Source organism: Vicugna pacos, chromosome 1 (assembly GCF_048564905.1).
Source record: "Vicugna pacos chromosome 1, VicPac4, whole genome shotgun sequence".
Classification (NCBI taxonomy): Eukaryota; Metazoa; Chordata; class Mammalia; order Artiodactyla; family Camelidae; genus Vicugna; species Vicugna pacos.
This window is the reverse complement of record NC_132987.1, coordinates 109685097-109710017: the sequence shown is the minus strand read 5'-3', so window position 1 is coordinate 109710017 and position 24921 is coordinate 109685097. Positions and strand designations below refer to the sequence as shown.

General features: G+C 34.0%; 1 long non-coding RNA gene across 2 annotated transcripts; it reads right to left on the bottom strand.

The window, feature by feature from the left end:
- Nucleotides 1–362: 362 nt before the first annotated feature.
- LOC140700184 (uncharacterized) lies at nt 363–24533 on the bottom strand. 2 transcript variants are annotated; one of them, XR_012078488.1, is made up of 5 exons: nt 24427–24533; nt 11818–11977; nt 9358–9453; nt 1612–1742; nt 363–446 (listed from the first exon to the last, which is right to left on the bottom strand). It is a non-coding gene; the product is annotated as an uncharacterized lncRNA (long non-coding RNA). The 2 variants fall into 2 exon arrangements; XR_012078506.1 differs by having other exon boundaries at nt 376–455.
- Nucleotides 24534–24921: the final 388 nt, after the last annotated feature.

Sequence of the window (24921 nt, the reverse complement as noted above, 5' to 3'; positions counted from 1 at the left end):
CAATTAGGTCTGCTAGTTGAATTAACCTTCAATTGCCAAATTATGTGGGTACTATTTCTATCATTCTTATTTTACAGATGAGGAAAGAAATACAAGGAGAAATTAATTGCAGAGCTAGCCATAGGAAGAAAAGGGGACTAAGATCTGAATTCTGACAGCCTGACTTCAGAGCTGGAAATCTTAAATTTCCACACATGCATACTTTCTTTAAATTCTCACCAAATTTTATATTATTTGATCTTAAGAAATTTGAGAGTCAGTCACAAGATTTCTTCCAGTGATCTCTAAGAAAAATCTCGAAAAGATAAGCAACTCCTAGCAGTTGAACTAGAACTATAACAAGAGACTACATACCTGCTGGTCACGTTGCTAAAAGAACACTGGTTTCATATGAGCCTCCATCAAATTCCTGAGGGCAAACTCTGGAACACTGAGCACCTTCACATCTAGGTAATCTCCATGGTATGTTATGGCAACAAGGATAATTTTGTTTAAGGATGATAAAAGGCAGCTAGTTTAGAAATATGATACCCAACTTGAATAATTTTAAATACATAAAATCCCAAAGTACACCTGGATTTATCACTTACTTTTTCTGTATTGTCAATCATAATTTAATTTTGTCTTGTGCTCTATCTTAATTTATAGCTACGGAAGTTATGCAGTAGCTTTATTAGTGGACCTGCATAAATTCCCTCTCACAATGTCCTTATACAATTTTGGGAAAGCTTGTATGGTGCCTAAGTTCTTTGTAGCAGCATAATTGAGCTGCTGAATAAGTAGTGATTAACCAGCATACAGGTCTCTTCTAATCATGGCAGCTAACACTCTGTAATCCCTTGTGTTATTGGTAAAGATCTTTTAATAATAAAATAATCTCATTCTACCTCAGTGTTTAACTTTTAGAAACAGGATCTAAAAAAATGTCTCATAAAAAACTTACATGTCAAATTATCCTTCCACATATCATTTCCTGACAATTGTGCCAACATCTCCATATTCAAAATTGTCGCATGAATGTATGCACATTAGAGACCAGGAAAGGCTAAGATTTGTCCAGGTGATAAGCCAATCTGTGACAAATTTAACATTCTCTTTCACTTCAGAAGCTTTGTTGTTAGTGATATTGCTGTTTAGGAAAATTGTATTCTCAAAATTCCTGGTGAGGTTGAGGGGTTAGAGGATGACTTTAGAGTACGGAGAAACAGACTGAGATTCTCCAGTGTTGTGAAGATAAGGTTCCTAAAGATTGCTCACCGTATTGGAACACTTGACTAGCTCAAAAAAAAAAAAATTGTTAAATATTTCCATGGCTGAGATATAAACCTAGAATCCCCCAACATTTTTTAATGTCTAATTAATTGCCTAGAAGCTGGAACTTCTCACTAACAGTCTTTGCTATGAAATGCATTATTTTCAGTTAATAATTAAACTGTAATTATTTGATGTAGATAGAAGGACTTTTGTGCCCATATTGAACACATGCCAAAACATTTATGCTTGGTATGTATCTAGTAATATGAATGCTTTGTTCCAGCATCTACCAGAAAATAAAATTAGTGAAGCATCACTCCCTACTACCTTCCTTGAACCCATGCAGTTGTTACTTACCTGAATCCATCTTAGAGTAACTACCTTCCTTGGATATAGGCTGGACCCAGGGTGATAGGTTTGCCCTATCGTGAACAGCATTACAAATAATTTCAATTGTGATGTAATTGTTCTTCAACTTTATGCAACTGCTAAATGGAAACATAATTGAAAGGAAAATTATAATCAATCAAACTATAGTAAATAATTTTTAGGTGACAAAACAACCAAGAGAGTATAAATTTGAAAGTTCGTCCCATTTGTCAATTGTCAATTATATGTCTCTTTAATCTATCTTGATATTTACCATTAGTCATTAGTTTTATCTACTTTTCTATTCTTTCTGCATGAAAATTACCAACTAGGAAGAAATGAATCTGCATCAAGGGACCACACGATCTTTGATTTAAAAATATATGTGTGCAGTCTAAAATAAAGGAGAAATATGCACATGTACCAACTTTCTTTGACTTTGACTACATTCTAGAGTATGCTAAAACTACATGTAAGTTAACTCTCCCACCTCCCAAATAATAACAGAACATCAAAAAGTGAACCAGAAAATGGTGCAAATCCATATTAAGGCCATCAAATTTAAACTATGCTTTAAAATTCAGCAATATTGTGAGATTCATTGCCTTCTAATAAAAAAAGGATGCAAGTAAGTTCAAATGGATGATACTCCACATGTCATACTATGACAGTAAAACTTATTCTCTAAAGAAAGATAAGGTTTAAAAATAAAGGGACACATGACTAAGGATCATCTAGAAGCAGCTTTCTTATTCTCTCAGCACTGTGGGCAGCTTTTATAAAAATGAGAAAATTGAATTTACTGAAGATAAAATTTTGATGAAGTTCTATTGAAGAATAGTATTCTATGAAATTCCATGTTATATTAGGAGCTAAATGACAACTGTTAGATTATTATGAGACAAAAATAATTTTACATTTTGATTTCTTCCCCCTAAAGTGTGGGATAGTGACTATTCTGGTGTTTTCTGTAATGTATAAATCATATTACTCAACTTCTAAGTCCAGATCCTAACCCAGCTAGCTTAACCCAGTGACTTCTTGAAACGTGGCTTTAATCCACAAACAATCCTTGTTCTATCTTAGCCTCTGAAGAGCAACAGCCTTTACAATTAATTCCATGGAAGTATCTTCTACTCTGTGATAATCATAATCTTTCAAATCTTCTCTTTGTTTCTCAACTCATTTGTAAACTCATTGGTCAAATTTAATGCCTGATACAACTTTTTTCCTTTTGTATCACTTCTATGTTGCTAAATTATAGTAAGTTCTTAACAAGAATTTTTAGAGTCATTGGTTGGCTTATTAACTGTATTATTAACAAGAAAATCAAAGGCAATTCATTACTAAAAGGACTAAAAACATTTTGCTTCTTTCTCCTCTATTAAAACTTACTGAGAACAAAAACAAAGTAAGAAAAATAGAGAAAATAAACATTTTTAGAGAAAGGATTATAGCTCCAAACCATAAAATGTGAAGCCAATCTGCCAAATACTGTGATATCCCAACTAAAACGAAGCAAAATCTGAGAGCCTTCACATGCATAGTCGATCTATATTCAGAATTTTCATTTACCAAACATCATCATTATCCTGGGAGGTGTTATCTCAAAAATCTTTCTCTTAAAATGTAGGGTCTTACGAAATGATTTGATCTTGATTAAAGTAAGAAGAGACTGTAGAATAACTCTGTGTTATCTAATCATAAAATGGAAGGAATTTGAAGTTGAGGGAGAATTCAAGGTAATGTGTCATTTTTATTTCATATGCTCTAGGCGCCAAACAGAAGGAAACTCAGGGACATAAAGAGAAGTTAAAGGAAGGAAAAAAGCATTAAATAGTAGATGATAACACAGAGATTTTCTAGTCCCAGGAAGCTAAGTCTGAGTCACACCACCTCTGGGAAGGTGAATGTTAATGGGAGGTATTTGCCCAGTGCTTAGGCGGGAGGAATATTAGTAAGGTAGTAGATTAGTAAAATCTAGATAAAAGATGACACAGATTGCAACACCATACCACCCCTTTCCCAGTATCCCTCATCTGGATCTATTCTAAGAGGAATAATGGGAAATAAATCAGTACCAGGTTGATACATGCATTTTAGTCCAAAAAAAATGAAAAAGAAGAAGCAAGCATAAGCAAAATGAAGCTGAGGAGCCTGCATCACAAAGAGTTATCAAAGTGATCAGAGAAAGAATTGAAACAAATAAAGCCAGTTGACTAATCTCAGGATAGAAATTGATGTAAAAAAAAAATTAAGGAGTTATAGAACGTCATAGACCATAATACCAAAAAGTATATCCAGGATAATGGTAAACAGCTAGAAAAAAATCATACAAAATAAAATGAAAATGACAAAGACAAATTTCAAATATACAATACGGTATTACTAACTCTAGTCATCATAATGTACATTAGACCTGCAGAACTTACTCATCTTGTATAACTGAAGCTTTGTACTCTTTGAGCAACATCTCCCCATTTCTGTCACCCTCTAGCCTCTGACAACCACTGTTCTACAATCTGGTTTTATGAGTTTGACTTTTTTAGATTCCACATATAAGCAAGATAATCGTGTATTTGTCTTTCTGTGTCTGACTTATTTTATTTACTATAATGTCTTTCAGGTTCATCCACATTGTCACAAAAGGCAGAATTTCCCCTATTTTTAAGGCTGAATAATAATTTAATTGAATGTTAATACCATATTACCATTATCTATTCATCTGTTTACAGGCACTTAGGTTGTTTCCATATCTTGGCTATTGTGAATCATGCTAAAACGAACCTGGGAGTGCAGCTATCTCTTTGAGAGACTGGGTTCCCTTTCCTCCATATCCTCACTGTGAATTGTTGTCTTTTGTCTTTTTAATTACACTCGAAATTTGTCTAAGAGAGTAGATGGTAAGTTATTCTCACCACATACACACACACACAAATTAATAATGTAAAGTGATAGGTATGTTAATTAACTTGATTGTGGTAATCATATATATACATGTCTCAAAACATCACATTGTACACTTTACATATATGCAATTTTTACTTGTCAACTATACCTAAATAAAGCTGGGGGAAAAGTGTATGTACAATGATAATGAGTTGCCCTGCTGTTACATGGCTTATAAAACCTCACATTTATCATGGCAAAACTATCTGTCTACAGGGTTGTGGCACAGCAAACAAATGATTAAAAAAGACCAAGAGAAAGAAGATGAGACCAAAGACTATGTTCACATCATCAATCAGATGAGATGAATCCTCAGTTTGGAAGTGGGTTTCCAAGAAGGCAACTGAGAAAAGAAGCAGGGGGGACAGAATACATCTGGTTCATCACAGTCTGTAATGCACAGCAGAACATCTGGCACCACAAAAATTAATCTCCATACACACAAAAAGAAAATCACAAGTCATAACAATTTAATAAGATGTTGGTAGATATTGAAGCATGATAATGGAGACTTGACATCTGCCTAATTGGTGTTTTGAAAAATAAAAATCAGCACTGATAATGAAAACATTAATTACTGAAAATATTTAAAGAACAAAAAAAACTCACTTGAATTTATAGATAAAAACGGCACACTGATTTTTAGATAAATAGACAGTGATCAACACAAAGATTGACCTTGATTCAATTATTATATTTGTAGAATAAAGAAATAAAATAATTAACATCTAGGCAGAGAACAAGTGTCTCTGAGACTTCCACTCTTGCCCATGAAGAATTATCACTGCCAGGATTATCCTTCCTTTGTATAGATGCAGAAATCCAGAAAGGTATCTGAACTAACTATCTGCATATATTAAACAGCACTGTGATCTATGAGAGAAGGGAAACAAATTGTGACCTTGACCATGTCAGCTTACTCAGTGAAAGCAGTTTCCAGCCTGCTGCACGAGGAGGGGAAATCCAACAGAGAATATAGTGATTGGCTGCATGTAAGAGTCAGATACCAATGTTTAAGGAGGCTGAGGCAGCCAGAATTAGTGGGCCAGACTAACAGTGGGCAGCGGGCTTCACAAAGAAAGAACCATGTAGATCTTCAGAGAGATCTCCCGGAGTCTTTGGGTAAGCACTGATCTGTACTATACAAATCCATACTATCTGTACTCATAAAACTATGTGAGAGAGAAAAAAGAACTACTACAAGCAAAAAGCCAAAAGAATTCCTGGAGCTCACATGGGCCTGGGAAGAGTTCACATTTGCTGTAGCCAGGGGAAAAGGCATGTAATAAATACATTGAGTGTCAGGTGCTGTTCTCAGAAAAATCACACCTTAGCAGGGGGCCAAGTTAGCTCTGGAGTCAAGGCTGCTCTGAACCCACCATAGCCAAACATAGGTGCAAGCCACACAATCATTCAGCTCATCCCTACTACTTTAACTGCATACCAGAACAAAATCCATCTCTCTCTCTTCAAAGGAAATACAGAGGTGACTGAATTAGCAAAAAGAAATAGAAATTTTATTTTGTCAACTGTCATGTATACTATAAATTACTCAAGTATATAAAGGAAAGCATAAGTATGATGAGGAGGGAATTGAAAAATATAAAAAACATTCAACTGTTATGCTTAAAGAGGAAATGTATGATATCTGAAAAGAAAAATAGACTGGATAATATTGAAGGTGATCAGACACTGCAGAAGAGAATAATGGTGAACTCGAACAGAAAACGATCAATAGTAGAATCAACATAATAACCAAATTGAAGAAACCTAGTTATAAAGAGAAAACTCAGATATAGCCAGAAAAAGAGACAAATACATTTTGACAAAGGATTTACTATAATAAATACTTCTCATGATGAACACTCATGTCTTTAGACAATGGGGCAATTTTAGTACTCAAAACAAAGCAAACAAACAAGTTAATCTAGAAATTCATTCAAATTAAAAATTGTAAAAATCTAATGAAAAAATTTAAGCAAAGGCAAATAAAGCCATTTTCAACAATGAAAAGCTGGCAGATCTCATCACTGTAAGAAATGACAGATAAAAAGAAATGGACATGAGATAAAAGTGTAGATCTTCACAAAGAAATAATGAATGTTGGGGGTAAAAAATACAAAAGACATGTTTCTCATGTTTTAAATAATGCTCAAAGGTAATCCACTGTTAAAGCAAAAATAATAGTATATTGTGATGTTTATAATACATAAAAGAATAATATACGGCAATAAGATGAAGGACTGTAGTGAGAACTGTAGAGAAAAATGGAAGTATAGAGTTGCAATGTTTCTAAACAATATTTGAAGTAACATAAAAATTATTCAAAGGTTGACTGTGATAAATAAAAATACTTACACAGAAACAGCACCAAAGACAGAATTCATGACAGAAATAATTGATAAACTGGACTTCACTAAAATTAAAAACTTCTGTTCCATGAAAGAAAATATTAAGAGAACTAGAAGCCAAGTCAAGCCACAGACTGAGATAAAGTACTTGCAAAAGACACATTTGATAAAAGAAGTTATTTGAAATATACAAAGAACTCTTAAATTCAACAACAAAAAAAGAAACAACCTGATGAGAAAAGGAGTCAAAGACCTTAACAGAAACCTCGCCAAAGAAGATACACAGATGGCAAATAGGCATATGAAAAGATGTTCCACGTTGTATGTCATCAAGGAAATTCAAATTAAAACAATATTCCAGTACACATCTATTAGAATGGCCACAATGTAGAACCCTGACAACACCAAATTCTGGCAACGATGCAGAATAACAAGAACTCTCATTTATTGTTAATGGGGATAAAAAATGGTACAGTTATTTGGGAAGCCCTGTGGTGACTTATTACAAAACCAAACATACTGTTACTACACGTGACCCAGAAATCAGGCTGCTTGGTGTTTACCCAAAGGTGTTGAAAACTTACGTCTATGTAAAAACCTGCACACAGGTTTATTCATAACTGCTAAAACTTAGAAGCAACTGTGATGTCCTTTAGTAGATGATGCGTAAGTAAACTGTGATAGAGCAAGACAATGAAATATTTTTCACTGTTGAAAAGAAATGAACTATCAAGCCATGAAAAGACATGGAGGGATCTGAAATGCATATTACTAAGTGAAAGAAGCTAATCTGAAAAGGTTATATACTATGATTCTAACTAGATGCCTTTTTATAAAAGGCAAAGCTATGAAGATGGTAAAAAGATTAATGGTTGCCAAGAGTCAGGGGGAGAGAAAGAGAGAAATATTTGGGAAACAGAGGATTTTTAAGACAATGAAAATAATCTGTATGATGCTATAATGATGGATTCATGTCATTATACGTTTGTCCAAATCTGTAAGCTGTACAACACCATGAAATAGCCTAAGGTGAAGTATGGACTTTGGATGATAATGATGTCAATGTAGGTAAATCAGTTGTAACAAAGGTACCACAGTGGCACAGGATGTTGATAATGGTTGAGGCTATGCATATGTGGGGACAGGATATATGATAAACCCTTTAAAAATGCCTCCAGTGTCCTGCTTGTTAAATCCATTGGTAATTTTCTTTTTTTTTTTTCCTGTTTTATGAGATACAACTACTCTTCCTTCTTAAAATTCTGTTCCTTGATCTTTCTTACATTTTTCTCTTTGTTCTCCACCTATCTCTTTGCACAGAAGTAATCTCTACTTGTGTCCTAATGTCCTCCTTCAGTCCCCTATATTCATGGGATCGTCATAATCAGCATTGTCACATCTACCACTAAAGATCTAATTATTGAGCTAGACCCTTTACATTAAAATTGAACTTTGGCATATCATTGCAAGATTCATATGCATATATATTACATATATGTAATATTTGTATGTCTATGTGTCTCTGAGTTTGTGTAAAATATACCTTTGTAGATGAGATAAAATGATCCAAGAGATCAAACAGCTTACTCAAGATGACATTGCTAAGTGGTTACTGCAATAGAAGTCACAGTGGCTTAACAAATGGGCCCACTAGGGCCATGCCTCTCAAGATCTCCAGGATAATATACTTTTTATGTGAAGGGCCAGTCCTGAAGACCCTTTGAATGTGCAGGGTTTGGACAACCTCGGTACACTGCATTAACTCTATAGTGCTCCTCTTTCCATCCCCAAATGAAGCATATCATGAACCACTTGCTTCTGATTCCCAGCTAGATCTGGGCCACTTTCTAGTTCCAATGAGGCAGAGTCATGGACGTATTAAATGAATGAGTGTTTTTAATCTGATACTGGCAATGATTCCCTTAGACACTCATGTCAGTTACCAGATAGGACTGTAAGAATCCTTCCTCATCCCTGTAACTTCAAAGCCTACTTTTTATATAAAAATGACAAATTCATACTGAAAATGAGCTTGCAATGTAAAATAAAACACTCTTGTGTAGAAACTTAAAATGCTTTTATCAATGTACTAAATAAAGAACTGAATTAAGTAGATTAGATTCTTTTGAATGTCTGTGTAGATCACATGCTGACTCCTAAGAACTGTCATTTTCACTTTAACCTAGTTTGGGATAAATAATGTCTATATGTTTTGCTAAAGTAGAATGCTGAAAGTTTAGCCATTTAACCATTTAACTTTTCTCCTTGCTACCATGACTAAGGAAAAATCTCATGGAATATATACTACACAAAATTATAATAACATATGCTGCTAGAAGAGGGAGGTTTTTTTTTTTTCCCTGTAATTACTGGCAGAGAATTACCAAAAGCTAGGCTATTTAGTTTCAATACTTTTAATTTTAATCATTTTTACCTAGTTCTTCTCTTGTTCCCTCTTTCTTTTTTTTCCTTATGCTTTTAAAGACAAGGCAACTTCTCAAGTACATTAAAAAACAGTCTTGTGTTTATTCTAGAAAAAAAGTTGAATCAAGAATTTGAGGTTTAGTTAACATGAAAGAATATGTTAAATTATTAATAAAGAAAAAACATTGTGTCTGCTTATTATAACACATATCCTGAAGTGGGCAGAGACAAGTCCTATAAAAGCCAAGATTTTGCCTGCATTGGCTTAGAAGTTTATTGTAAAACACTTCTGAGCCAAGGACATTTAGGGGAGCAATGCCAAGTTAATATGAAGGTGCCAATGTAGAATAATCTTTAAAAAATGGAGTCTCCAACGCTGCAGTAACTGAAAGTACACGTCATGTCAAGTTAGCTGGAGACATCTGTTACTGAGGCACAGAAACATATCTGTCTATTAATTTCTAAGTTGAACTGTTCAGTTTGTGCTCACTGCTTAATTTTAATAAAGGCTCCATAAAATTTCTTTACAAATGCTATTTTTTTATGAAGCCAAGTTTCAATATCTGATATTCTTGGTCATTATGTAAATTTAAAAGTATAGGTAGAAAAGGAGAAGGGGGTTACTAGAAAAATTTCCTAACCCCTACTAGAAGCCTGTTGTTTCTAAAGAGATGGTGTTTTTATTTTACCACAGTGAGACCTGGGAGCCTCCATGTTACCAGATGCCCAATGTATTCCTTGCTAGTCTATTTTGTTCATTTTGAATCTCCTTTGAACTGGGCTTGAAATATGGTAAGTTTTCAATAAGTTTTTGTTCATTGATTATTGATGAAAACTCTAGGCTTTTTATAAGAGCAGAAATAATGAACAGATTAATAATAGAATTTCTGAAAATCAAATACTCACTGACAAGATTACAAATTAAAGACAAGACACATTAACAGAAACACAAGTGTTTGGACAGATAAATATTAGAGATGTGTCAGTGGGTTGAATCCCACATTTCAAGACATAATTAGTTCATACAGTTTTTTCCCTTCAACAATTGGTTCATCAGCATTTAACTTAGCTTGCTGATGGCACAAATTACACTTGAAATAATGATTCTTGTCACCGCATGATTTGTATTCTGCTGTGTTCTATATCTTACAGAACAAGCAGTAAGTCTCATAATCCACCATGAGACACAGCAGCCCATCCCCCAAAACACAAAGGCAGCACTCACACAGGAACATCCTACCATCTCAGATGGTTCAGAGCTAATACTAGTTTCAGTCAGTGAGTCAGACAAGTTCTTCAGTGAAGTCATTGGCATTGACTCTGGCATTGGATAGGTGGCTTATAATGTACTACTCTGTTCTACTGTCTAATATCAGTAAAAAGTTCACAAATCGTGCATGTATAGATTGTATCCACACAGGATTAATTTATTTGAAATAAGTCAACCTAACTTAAAAGAACTCTGTTGGCCCCACACAGGTCCAGGGTTGAATAGAGGATTATCTCTTCAATTTACTGCAGGACTAGAATAAATCATAGAACCACCTATGCTTTTCTTTGGTCCGAGAGCAGACTTTTCTACACCTAGTATTTCAGTGAAAGAAAATTATCTTAAAGTATCCATTCAGGTATTAAATTATCATAATTTGCTTGTTAGTTCTATATGGATTTTACATATGTTTGTCAATTCATGTTAAGTTTTTCAGTTAAATATGGAACATAGTATCCAGTAACTGTCAAAATCCAGGTTCTCTCAAAGATATTACTGGAAATTGATTAAAATATCTTAAGTAGAAACCTGTTTTTATTCTTTCTGGCTTTTAGCTGTGGTGGTAAGGCTAATTATTTGGGAAGTTAATATTTAGTGTTCGATGATTGAAAACTCTGCCATATATTTAGATAGTAACAGTTAAATACAGGTTTGTGCATTAAATTTAGTTAGTTGGGCTGAAAAGTGACCTCAAATTTAGGGGAAAAAGTGTACACTTCCAACTACTTATGCAAACCACTGCCGTGAGGCCAAGGCTAACTCAAGAGAACAAGACATGATTTTTATATTTCACTAGCATTTACTAGTTTCTAGGCCAAGGGCAAGCTTATATAGTGAAGCAAAAACCATAGTTTAGCTTCATTTTATAAATATTATTTTAAAATTAACCAGAAAACAAATTTGAAAGAATTTTATTTAACTATTCTTTTAATGTCAAGTTTTAATCTAATTTCCCCATGTAGTCTTTGAAATTATATTTTAAACATGGAAACTATATATTCACCAATACAAAGTAGTCATCAATCTCCATTTTTTAAGAGAAGTTCTTTAGGTTCATTGAGAAAATACACAAATTAATTAATAAAGTATTTTTAGCATGGTTTAAAAGAAAACACTTAAGTGAATTATGTGGAAAACCATCCTTTAGAAAATACCAGTATCAAGATCAAGCTATGAAAATAATTTTAAATTTAAACCCACTTTATTATTAATAGGTGAATTATTTTGTTGTGACTGTATTTAAAAGTGTAAATGGACTGTGTTTTCAACTTGTGACCATTTCTCTCTCTCAGGCTATAATTGCCAAAACCACTGATGTCAGGAACAACAGCTCCACTGTTCTCCAGACTCCCTCTGGGACCTGGGACACAGAAATAAATCATTAGTTACTATCCAGTATGTAGAGTTTGAATGTAGAGTAGAAGTTGACTTAAAGGCACCCCACCACTAAGGTGACAGGAAGTGCTCCAAGTTAACCTTAAGTTCTGATTTAACCTGTAGTATAAATACACAGGTGTTGACATTATAAATAACCTCTTATTAGGAAAGACATAAAAAAATAGTTCAGTTAAATAACGTTTGGGGGTGAAGAGGACAGGAGAAAGTAAAAGGCACCATAAAACCTTATATCATTGTGAAGTTAAAAGGATAAAAAAGACCTGACTTAGAACCACAGTTTTGCTTCTAGTCCTTATCTCCTGCTCATTTATTATACAACATTCAAAAAATGAAGAAAGGAATTTTAATTATAATCATTTTTAAGGATATAAACCCTACATGAAATCACATGAGGAATGACTATCTTCATAGTCTATAAATCAAAGTATTAATGTTAGATATAAATCTGTTGTTTTATTTAACTAATGGAGAAGAGACGTTAACGGTTACATGGAGTGAGGGGTAGAGGGGTAAATTAAGCACCCAGAAAAACACGTTTTACTCCTAATTGAACTGAAGACAGAATGCTGTTGAGAAAAATACATTAGGAGGTCTGGTTTTGGTCTGAGCTATGCTAACATGTAAGATCTTGGTCATCTTTTCTCCCCAATGTCTCTCTGCTTTATCATCTTTCAAAGGAAATTCTTGGTTCAGATCATCAATGACTCTATAGTAAACTTTAGCCAAACATGTGAAAAGTTTAAAGTTTGTCTTTAGTTTTCAACCTCTTCTTTCTGAATTTTCCTTTTTGACATAATCTTAAGATTCTTTGGGCTCTTTTTACCTTTTTGCATCTAGAAAAGGTAGCGTTCACCCTTTAAGCAGATGCATTTAATGACAGAATGACAGATACTTTACATTTGTAAAGAAGTTTAAACAAAATTGAGGATATTTTGAAGCTGTAAAGTCCACTGAAATTAAGGGCTGCTAATGTAGGTGATTTCAAGACTGACTTCAAAGTAAACTTAACTTTATTTTGAGGGTATATTCTACAGAGTTCCTCGAGGGTCAGTAGCACAGATTGACCCCATTTGCCCACAGTGCTAACCAACTCTGTAATTCTTCCTTCACTGACTTTTCTCTCTGCTCTGTCTTACTCTTCCTGTTCCTTTACTTACGCTTCTAAGAATACCTAAATAAAATCCTTGTGCCATGTTCCTTCTGCAGTTTCTAGGGAACCCACGTTATGACAGTCACATAGCTTTACACCATCCCATAACATTTTATCTAGAGAAATTGAACCACTAGTAACACTCTGCTTGATAAATGAAAGATCACTCTTACTGAACCATTAATCTTGTGACATTGATAGATATCTGCTCTGACGATTGCTATCACTAACGTAATGTTACAACCATGAATTCACCCATGTAAAGGTCCCCCCATGTGCCTAATAAACGTCTTCAGAGTAGAGATTATGTCTTATTCAAGGCTATATTCCCACTGGTTAGCATAAATCTTAGTACATAATAGTCATCCATGGAATGTTTTATAAATGAGAGGATTAATTTGGTTGTATTTTATTTTGTGTTTATAAGATTAGTTGTTACTAGATGGATAATGGTAGTGATTAAAGTTAAATTCAGTAAACTCAGCTGTGGACAAACATTAAAAATAGCTATCTATTGTGTGAAATAGACACATAATTAGACCACTTGTGTTTTTCCTGTAAAAAAAAAATTTGAAACTTCTAACTTGATTACTAAATAAAGTACATAAGTACAGTGAATTCAAACACCCAAAGCATAATGCTATTTTCAGTAATCTGATTTCATTAATATTAATATGCACTTCTTTAACTTTGGATTAGCAAATTTATTTTAAAATACTTAAACATATGACATCTCAAGTTCTTGTGTAAAAACTATATCTTCACTCACACCAAAAACAACAAACTTTCACCAAAAATTTCAATAACTGTGGGGGAAAAAAGAATGTGTAAGAAAAGGAATATATAATATAATAATAATAGTAAAAAAATATTTTTAGAACTTCACCAAGGTTGTCTCATTAGAGGAAGTTCACTTTTTATTTACCTTCACAATTCCAGATCAAATGTTATGTTGAAATAGAATTTAACAGGAATATAAACTTGAACTAGTCTCATTCTTTTAAAGTTCAGCTTTGAATTAGGCTTATATATTCACCATTTTAAAAATTTGCCAGTAAATAACCAAACTTATCACTTAAAGATAAAAATTAATATGCAAAAATGCCTTTATCCTTAAAATAATATACAATAACCTTAGCAGAATAGTTCTGAGTAAGAATATATTTATTTGACTTATAAAATTACAGGTTTATCTTGAATACGAAAAATATTATGCCACTTATCCATTAAGCAGAAGTGACTTCAAATGCAAGTAATATTTTTGAACTTTTTTTAAGGTAAAAATATAGTCTTTGAATGAGATTGGATTTTTAAGACAAATTCAGGTAGACTGCAAATATCTAAAAAAATGCATATATCCCATGTTAGATAATGTCAAAATGTGAAATGATGAAACTGCTTGTGAGAATCCTGGTCTTGCAGATTTTCATTTAATTTCTACAGCTCAAGAGTATAACATTCTCCACCATACATAGTAAGTGCTTCATAAGTATTTGCTACTTTTATTTATCTTTGATTCATGCATAAGATATTGTCCATATTTACTCTTTTGCTGATTTCTGATCATTCTTCAGAATATTTTTACTTATTATTTTCACTCTTTTCCCTCAATAATTTTGGAAAATATACTGCTTATCTCATTAATTTAATTTATAGAGAACATTTTTTTTTACTTAAATAAAGGGGGCATTCTAATATTGTCCAAATGAGTGGATGATGTAGGTCATCCAAGTTGAGCTGAACAATTTGGTCTTAGCTCCCAGCAGTCAAACTCATGGCCAATGCAGCTGTTCATTTTATCGGAACTCCATTCAATTTCAGTTTATGTACTTGAGGGTGTTCCAAGAACGACCTTCCAAGTTTTCCTTTTTTCAGTTTATTGTCAGTTTTTTTTTCCTTTTGTGTTAAATGCTACAACATGCCCATAAAAGTCTACTGAGATCTAATTATTAGAAGTTATACATTGATTGTGTATGCAAATGGTAATGGAGTAGGCAGTATCTTTGGCAAAAGCATCTGAGAATTTACAGAAAATGACAGATGCATGATGCTCACATGAGCATAGAAAACTAGCAAATGCTGTCATTTAGGAAAGATGCTCATCTCTTTATCTTCTAAAATATTGTACGGTTTTACATTTCCCTAGATGACTAAATAATTTCTGTAAACATGATCAAATAGGATGATAGATCTGAGAAATATTTAGTGAGAGAAATGGCTGGTTGATTTACTAAGTTAGTATATTATACCTTTTTGTTTAAGGCAAATAAGGCTTGGAAAGTCTAAAATTCTATATAAGAAAAGGATTCAACTATGTATGAATAGAGAAACATTACATCTAAAAACAGCTTGTAAAATATTTGAAATTTAATCTATTTTTACTCATGTTTGATCAGATGAAGGAATCTGTTATAAGAAAATCAGTATAGAAACATAGACTTTTTCATGCTTAATACACTTAACTCTAAAAAAAATAATTCTTATGAAAACTATTATCTTCCAAATCTTAAATAGATTATAAAGTATCTTGAAAGACATTGGAAGAATTTATAAAGTTAAAGTTTTCTTTCCTTCTCTGTGGATTTCACCGTTTATATCATTTTTTTTCTCTGACGGTATGCATTTCCTTAATCTGCACTAGCCTTGAAAATTCCACATTTTTTTTGATGGGAAGCAAGAAGATCATGTCTCATAACAAGAAAATGCAAATTTTTGTCTCTACCTTCTGAATTAAATTGGCATAGATGTGTCAAAAAATTTAGTTCGACTCTCATAACAAAATAAATCACCTAGATCTAAGGATAAGCTTTATGATTATTATTGTCAATCAGATTATCTCTTCACATCCTTTGTACCTCTTAAAAATTATTTTATCTCAGCTCTCATGGTACAATGGTACTTGTTAGATGACTCAAGCCAATCTTATTTCCTCTTTGTTTTTTTAATTAATTTTTGACTCTCTAAGATTCTCACAATTCAACTTATCTAGAAAACTTACAGACATACTTTCTACTCAGTGTTTTCTTTCCCTAATAGTATAGCGAGTTGCTCAAACTTTCCCTTTGAGCCATTTGGATTGTTCCTCTTTAATTTTTTCCTTGATTCAATAGTTGGGAATTAATTTGCACATTCAGTTAGTTCTTGCTTTCTCTGCCTTAGATCAGCTTCTCAACTCTCACTTAAACACTCTAAGTAGTTTTCTACTTAGTGTTGTGTGCATCTAGGTTCTCTACGTTCAATGCTTTCTTCACTGTCACTGGGATCATCTTTCTAAAACATAGAACTGTCTACAGAATTAAGTTCTGCTTTCACAGCATGAAATTTCAGGCCATTCACAATCCCGCTTCAAAACAGCGCTGAATGCTCATTTCCCACCGCTCCTCATCTGTTCATTTCTCATTTTCTACAAACACAGACAGACTACAGAGCCATGGAGTAATTAACAATAATTCTGGGACTCTGAGTGCCCAAGCCTTCACATCTTTGCCTATGTGCATGCTTATGTCAAAAATGAATATTGTCTTTTGAATCTTTCACATATTCCCCACTCCCATGTAATACTTTAAAGCTTTAAATGCAAAATTCCTGCTCCGTAAAGTCTTCTCTCAATGTCTAGAAGTAATTAATTGGCTCTTTTCTCTGCATTTCAAAAGTTGAAGCACACCACTGTAATACGCACATTTAAAAAATAGATATTTGAATCTTTGAAATATTTATACTATAATAGTATGAGCTTCTGTTCCATTAAATGTTGGTGCTTAAGTGGTATTTTCACTTTCAATTTTCCAGATATTAAACCTCACATGATCTGAGAAAACATGCATATACTCTTCTTCAGTCCCTTAAGTCTATTAAGCAAGCAGCCAGGATTCTTAATTTTAAAAGACCAATTTATGATTTTCACATATATTAATATACACTCAGAATACCTTATCAATAAAATCAAGAACATTGGAGCAAAAATGCATACACAAATCCTCTGATGCAATTGAATGAAATATAATAAAACTTGTGACATAAACAGCTTTTTCAATATAATTCTGTAAGAATTTCAGTCAGCAGGAGGATTCTAGTCCTACACCTTCAAGGAGAGTTAATTCCACATGAGTGAAGAGAAGAAAATCTGACATTCGCAAAACTGGAAAGTTTGTTTATTCCAAAAATGACTCAGGTAATACACCCTATTATAACATCTTTCTTGGCCCATTCCACAGTTTCCTTTTACCCGTATCATGGCACAAATGACTTAGAATTTACAACAACACCCCAATAAATGGAATAATTTTATGAGAATTGTTATGCTTAATAGTATTCTAAATATGTGAGTATAAACAGAACTTCAGTTTCTGTTAATGTGATGTAGGCTAATGTGTTTAACTGAATTTTGTGCCCCATTTAAATCTGGGCTGGATATCAGTATGATCAGTATGCTCATCCACTTTTTTATGTAGGAAAGAATAAGGAGGCAGGGAGATGGATGTCTTTGGGGTACAAGACAAATGCCTAACAATACTTAGGAACTGAAAAGTCTACGATAGAGTTATACCGCATCCTCAGTGTCCTCAAGCTATTTATAGTTTTGTCTGCAACATAATCTTCATCGAAGGAACTGACTGGAGTTATTTGGGGTTAAATGAAGTGGTAGAATTTCATGTAATTTAGTTCTTACTTTAATGATGGTGAGACAACATTTCATAAAAGTTTGCAAGTATATGGCAAATGGTTAGTTGACATTTTCTTTGAATACTTGAAGGTCCAGTAACTGTCAGTACACGGTATTTTCAGAAGTCACTCATATCTTAAGTGTCTCAATGCCTCAGGTTTCTGAAAATGGACATTCAAGGAGTCTGCTCACACAATTCGGCTCCCACCACTGATCACATTGATCTGAAATTCTCTTGTAAATAAATCCAGTGAGAATTAGAGTCCAGATCTTATGTCTTGTACAAAGCTTGTATGTAGTACAATTTCTGGACTTTCAGCTTTTCATCTGACAGAAGTGCCTTTAATTCCTCAGAATAGAAAGGTATATTGAAAAAACTTTTTATACACTATTCCTTCTATATGACTTTGTCTACATTGATCTATGTTGCTTTTAGACATTGATTCTATCACTCAAAAATATAGGGGTCTGTTTTAATTTTTGTAAATTTGCTGTGCTTTATCTAACTTGGAGGCCATCTGACCATGGTAAGGCCAATTCTGGTCACTTTCAGCAACTGAAAATTTTAAGTCTGGTTAAGAATGGGATGCCAGGACAGAATTTAAAGCATTAGAAGATTTGAAGAGATCTGTATTCTACAGCAATAATTTACACAAACTCATAAGTAATCTATTGGAATGACAACCAAAATTATTAGGTGACTGGTTTGGGTCTCTTAAAGAATCAGGCAGAAGCAGCAAACACTTCAAATATTTTGCAATGTTTTGAATTTCATTATTTCACCTGTAGAGGCACCTAACTCTCTTCTTCATTGTTCCCTTGGCTTACTATGCTTCTGACTAATAACTTTACTGTTTGAAGACATGTCAGCTTTTCAGATGTCAAGTGCTCTTCCTTGTGGAATAAAATTAGAAGTCTTTTTTGAATGACAGCCATATGGATAGATAAAATTAAAGCCCTTCATGATGAGAAATAGTAGTCCTTGGAGATGTTAGCTTCTCTCCCACAGAAAAAAGGGCAAGATGAGGTTAGTTTTGCTGCTCCCATCTGTATAATGCAAGATGGAACATGAAATACAGTGATCCCACATAATATTCAACATAAAGCCTTCCTTAAGCATGAGCTTTGTTTTAAAATCCCTTTCATTTTGCTATAATTCTCCTTTTATTCATTTTTTGAAAAATAGTACTTGAGTGATAGAATCTAAGCTCACAAAGGTTTTTGTTTACTTATTTTATTTTATTTTTATATGTTCAACTACTACTTACTTATTTTTTCTTTGTATATGTTCAAATATTAGATGCTTTTATTTGACATATATAAAATGTTTCAACTTACTGCAAAGGAGAAATACTATACTGTCACTTAATAAGTGTCACAATTATTAACCAATAATTCAAAATCATTTATTCATAATAGATCAGGATGTAGATTTGTGGTAGATTTACTTTTGTAGGTTTAATATTAAATGATCTCTAATGGTCCACATCTTTGTATAACATCCTCTTATTGAATGAGGGCAGGACCAGAAATTTGCTTCTAATCATTAAAATATGACAAATATTAGAGGTTATAATTCCTGTAATCATATTACATTATATGGCAAAGGGGAAGAGATTTAGCAGATGTAATTAAGGTTCCTAATCAGTTGACTATATGTTGATCAAAAGGGCATTTATTATGAGTGTGCCAAATGTAATCAGTGGTTTGTTTTAAAAGGGTATGGATATTAGAAACAAAAGAAGTCAGAGATTATCTTTCTTTGGCTATCCTTGAAGAGGCAAGCAGTTATTGAAGTCAGGGCTACATGGTAAGGAATGGTAGGAGACCTCTAGGAGCTAAAGGTTTGGAGTCTCATAATTACGAAAAATAAATTCTGCCAATAATCATGTGAGCCTTAGAGTACTCAGAGCCTCAGATAAGACCCACTCCCAACTGATGCCTTGATTGCAGCCTACGAGACCCTGAATAGAGGACCAACTAAGCCATGTCTGGATTCCTGAACCATGGAAACTCTAAGATATTAAGTGGGAATTGTTTTAAGCTGCTATGTCTGTGATACATTGTTATGCAGTAGAGTAATATTTACATGAGGGTCTACTCTGGGAACCAACAACTTTGATATTGAGATACATACAAATTCACAATACAAAGTAAAATTATGTAAGGCTTCATCAGAGAGAGAAAAATAAATTTATGGGAATTTAGAAAAAGGAGTGAGAACTTCTTTCTGAAGGAATCAAGACCCTTCTCAAAGAAGGCAGTTTTGTGTTCATATAAAAGTGAAGATGTTTCTCTAGAAATATATGGGAAGAACATCAGAGCTGATGACTTACATTAATAAAGGCATCTTGGCAGCTGCATGGGGACTAGTGAGATATTTACATGGATGTGTGAAGTACGTGATGGGGAATAGTGAGGATTTCGGTTCAAAAGTAGTTTAGAGACTTCAAGATACCTTAACTAGTGTGGGTTATTACTGAAAATGTTGATGATGAGGACAAAATCTAGGTAGTTTTCCACTCACTATTTTGGTAACCTGCCACAAATTACTTCCCTAAAAGCCTCTCTCTTCCCATCTACGAAATGGGTAAAGAAAAGACCTACTGTGTAATGTGATTTATGCAATGATAATGGTTCTAGTTGCTCAATGCAGAGAAGGACTGGAGGTTATTATCCACAGCATCTCTGGCCATAGCATGGAGGCTAAACTGGACGGAAGAAGATGATAAAGGTTAGTTAGAAGGTATCATGATGGTTTTGGATTGGCATCTGTTAGAAACAGCAAGAATAACATGTGAAAGATAGATATGAGAAGCTGGAAAGTTACAAAGAACCAAGCATACTTTCTTGCCAATATAAAATATTTCTAAAAGCAAGAAGAAAGCTTGACAAGGTATTAAAAGTTCAAAATTAAAAAATAATCTAAAATATCTTTGTTTTTATTTCTGGGTCCAATCTGTTATTTGATGTCATTATTATACTCAATATTTTTATTCTCAGAACTGCCCCAGGCAGAGTTGATTTTGTTTCCTAATGGAGGTGATTAAACATTTTGAAACATGGGATGATGTAACCACATCTGTTCTTGGAGAACATAAATGTCATGGCATGTGGAGGACAGATAGGAGCCCAATGTGGCACCGGATGGTAAAGTGTTTAAATGCTAACACGTAATCCAGTAAAGAGAACATGAGATCTATAGGAGACACATGATGGTAAGGATAGAAAGGGGGTAGTACTTCTAGACATAATCCAAAGGGAGAATTTTAAGAGTTTGTTGAATGAGTACATAGAGGATGTAAATATGGAAGAAAAATCAGTGATTCCAGTGGTATCCTGGGTCTCTCAGCAGCAGATTTTGCACATTTGGCCCCAACTTCCTCTTAGTGTTATCAAATTGTTACTCAAATTAACCATGGTGTGAATAGTAACAACATTACAAATTAGGATTATTTTAAGGTGAACTGATTGTTAAACATAGGCCAGCATAACATGGAATGAGTTTTAGTTTTCAAGTGAAACTTAAGCAGCTAAGAAGATGGTAGTTCTATGAATTGAAAAAGGTAAGTCGAGAGAAGGAAAATCTGAATTGAAAAATGTAAATAGAGTGAAAAAGAAAAAAAAGCATGACTTTCTGTTGGAGGAAGAGGAAAATGTTGTTTGCTTGAGGGCCTCTTGGATTGAGATTCCAGAGGTTAGCATTGTTCCTGATACTTGGTTTTATATTCTTCTAATAGTGATTGAATGACTAACTTGTCTATCTTGTAATAAGAAAACCTACGAGGAGACTGGAAATGTGAAATCTGAAGTTAGAACTAGATATACAACTACACACACACACACACACACACACAAACATACATGCAGTATGTATAGTCATCTATATAGATATATTTGAAGTAATAACAAGAAAGGGTTTCATTAAGAAAATGTATGGAAATATAAATAGGAAAATAAAGGGCAGAAGTGTTAGCAGTTTCTGACAAAGGCATTTGAGAAGAAGGAGGTGAAATGGCATCTTCACAAGTCTAGTGGGCGAAGTGGGAGATGGGATGAAACACTGGAAATCAGACAAGGATGAAATCTGAGCGTCTGCCAGAGGATTTGATGAGCAGTGAGCTGTGGGATACAATGCTACTCAGACAGTTGGAGCAGAATCTACAAAGTTTCTCCAAATGTAGTCCTTCATAAGAGCCACCTGGAGGGTTTGTTAGTGCAGATTTTCAGGCTCCACCTTCAGCAATTCAGATCCATTAGTGGGTTCAGGCAGGAAGTCTACAGCCTGTTGTGTCAGAAACATTGTAGAAGGGACTGAGAAACAACAGGAAATAAAATGTGGAACTGCAAGGTTAGGAGAATAGCTTCCCCCCCGCCCCCGCATGTTGGCAAGAACTGGAGAAGGGAGAAGCATTGGAACTTTGACTGGAAGTGGATTCATAAAGTGTATTTTCAGGTTAGGACTGAATTGAATATGTTGATCAAAAAAGTGTGCAAATCAGAGAAGAGAAAAAGACCAATGATGGCCAAAAAAAACGAGGACAAATAAGTGGAGTGCGGCGGTGGAGGAGAGGGGAGTGGTTACGTACTTTTAGAGATGTCCAGGGAGAGAAAAAATGAAGACATTTCAACTAAGTAAAGAAACTTTTGTTCAAGGAAGCACTTAATTGTGGAGCACGGTGTACCATATTCTGCTGATAAAAGTAACAGCTATTATTTAATATTTCTACCTTAATATCAAATAAAATACATTTGACAGGAAAATGAGAGGTTTTTCCTTTTAAAACTTAAATTGATTAGGTTTCCAGTAAGGTTTCAAATTCCATTCATACTCAAAAGGCTTTATAATACTTTTTTTTTCCCCAAGTGAATACAGCTATAAGCAAAGCTCTACTCTTCCTGAAAATGGCTGTGTAATTACAAACTCCCAATTTCATTAGATTAATTGACACCACTCAGCAGATTTTAGACGGAAAGACGTTTTGGGTAGGGAATTGGTTAGGAAGGTGTTAGAAAGTCTGGAGGAGCAAAGGGAGGATTTTACTCAGAGATTAGGAAGGTACGCCCATCTGTGGATGGAGGGTGTCAGCCCTGGGCACTGAGCTGCAGGTGGCACCGTCCTGTCCTTGCTGCTGAACAGAAGTCACCCCGCAGTCACTGCAGGAACTGCTGACGGTGCTGGCACCCACAATCCCAGCTACTGCACATGCCAATGCCAGAAGCATAATAATATGTCTGTTTCCCCCACTTCTAGTTTATTACAAGTATTTCCACAGGCCAAATCCAGCTAACCCATTTTACAAGGGAGCCGCGGGAATTTAGTTTGCAAGCTTCTAACCCCTGTAAGACTTTGAAGAGCACAGAAAGTTAGATTGGGACTCAATGCTCAATGACAGACAATATCTAGCATACACTGTCTCTCCAAAAGGGAATGATATTGTGCTTGAAGACACAAAAGGACAATTTTAATGATACAAGAAATGCTATAAAAATACAATGTTATAACTGGCTGCATGTTTCCTGAGTTGTAAGATTCGGCTTTATTTTTCCGCCTTTTTTCATTATATTTTTCTTGGTGGCCTAATCCAGAGCTTTTTTGTGACTGCTGAAACACACACACATACACACACACACAAACACACCTAAACACATCTATTTATCTATCTACCTACATATCTATTATTTATTTATGTGTCTTTATATTTGTGAGGCAATTCATCTTTTGAGAAACTTTCTGAGAAGTAGCTTACTTACAAGGGCCATAGTTTAGATTTGATAACTCTGTTATTTAGGAACCATTTATGGATAGTTTGCAATGTACATTTTACTAGGTCCGATGGGAAATAAAATCACCAATGATGTCAGCTAACATTTACTGAGAACTGATTTTGTGCTTGGAACTTTTCTAAGAGGTTAACATGCAGCATCTCAAGGCATCCTTACAGCTACCCTATGAAGTAGATACTCGTTATACCCAGGCCCCAGGTAACAGCAAAAAATAAAAACAAACAGCAGCCAAAGAGGAAGCACAGAGAGTCCATGTAGCTTGTCCAACATGACTTTTCATCAGTGGTACAATCAGGACAATAAGGATTTAATAGCATTGTAAGGAAAATGCATTACACATAAAAACATCTTAATAGAAAGTAAAAGCTTCTATGTATCATAAGAATTAAACAGAATGCATTGAGCAAGTACTTACTTAGAAACAACTTTTTTTCCATGTCAGTATGAATTACAGGTGTGTAGTTGACATTCAAACATCCTAGTTTACCGTCAAATCTATTTTATGAAATGTTCTTATTAATATCACCTGAAAGGCATGTGATGGAGCATGTCCATGTGTGTATGTGTGTATGTTTGTGTGTATGGCAGAATATCCATATTTTTTCAGGATCACTTTTCTGATGTGCCTACTTGAAAAGTGATTGGAAAATTTGCAAGACACTTTTAGAAGGACAGTGATATCACATTTAATGCTGAAACCACTATCGAATCTCTAAATTTAGAAAAAAGAAATGTTTTTGTATACTTTAAGGTAGTTAAGGTTTTGCTGTGTGGTGCAGAGAACAGCCACAGATGAGCACAGGGTACCTACCACTCTACTGCTTTGAGAGTCTCCTATTCCCTGTAGGTTTCTCCATGCTGAACTTGAACGTCAACTAGCTTCCAAATCACCATCTTAGACAGGAGGAAGTTGTTTGATTTAATTCTTTCTGACAGTTTCTTCAAACATCAGGTCAGGATGTCTCAAACAAATTATCCAAATAATATTCAACAGTAATATCTCTGATTAAATCACAATATTTAGACAATCAGATTCATGCAATTTTAAAACTAGGATCATAACTTATACACCAAATCATGGAGGCAGATTTCTTTCTTGTGATGTAGACAAAAAAACAAACAAACAAACAGAAGCCATTATTTACATATATTAACCCTATAGCATCAGGTAATTTTCGTTAAGAATCAAAATGAATAGTAAAACTTAGAAAAATTGTGGAAGAGAAAAGAAAGTAGAGGAGAAAATGGTAAATCTAGGATTTTTGAGAGAAGATGGAATGGGGGTGGAGGCAGATGTGTGCACGTG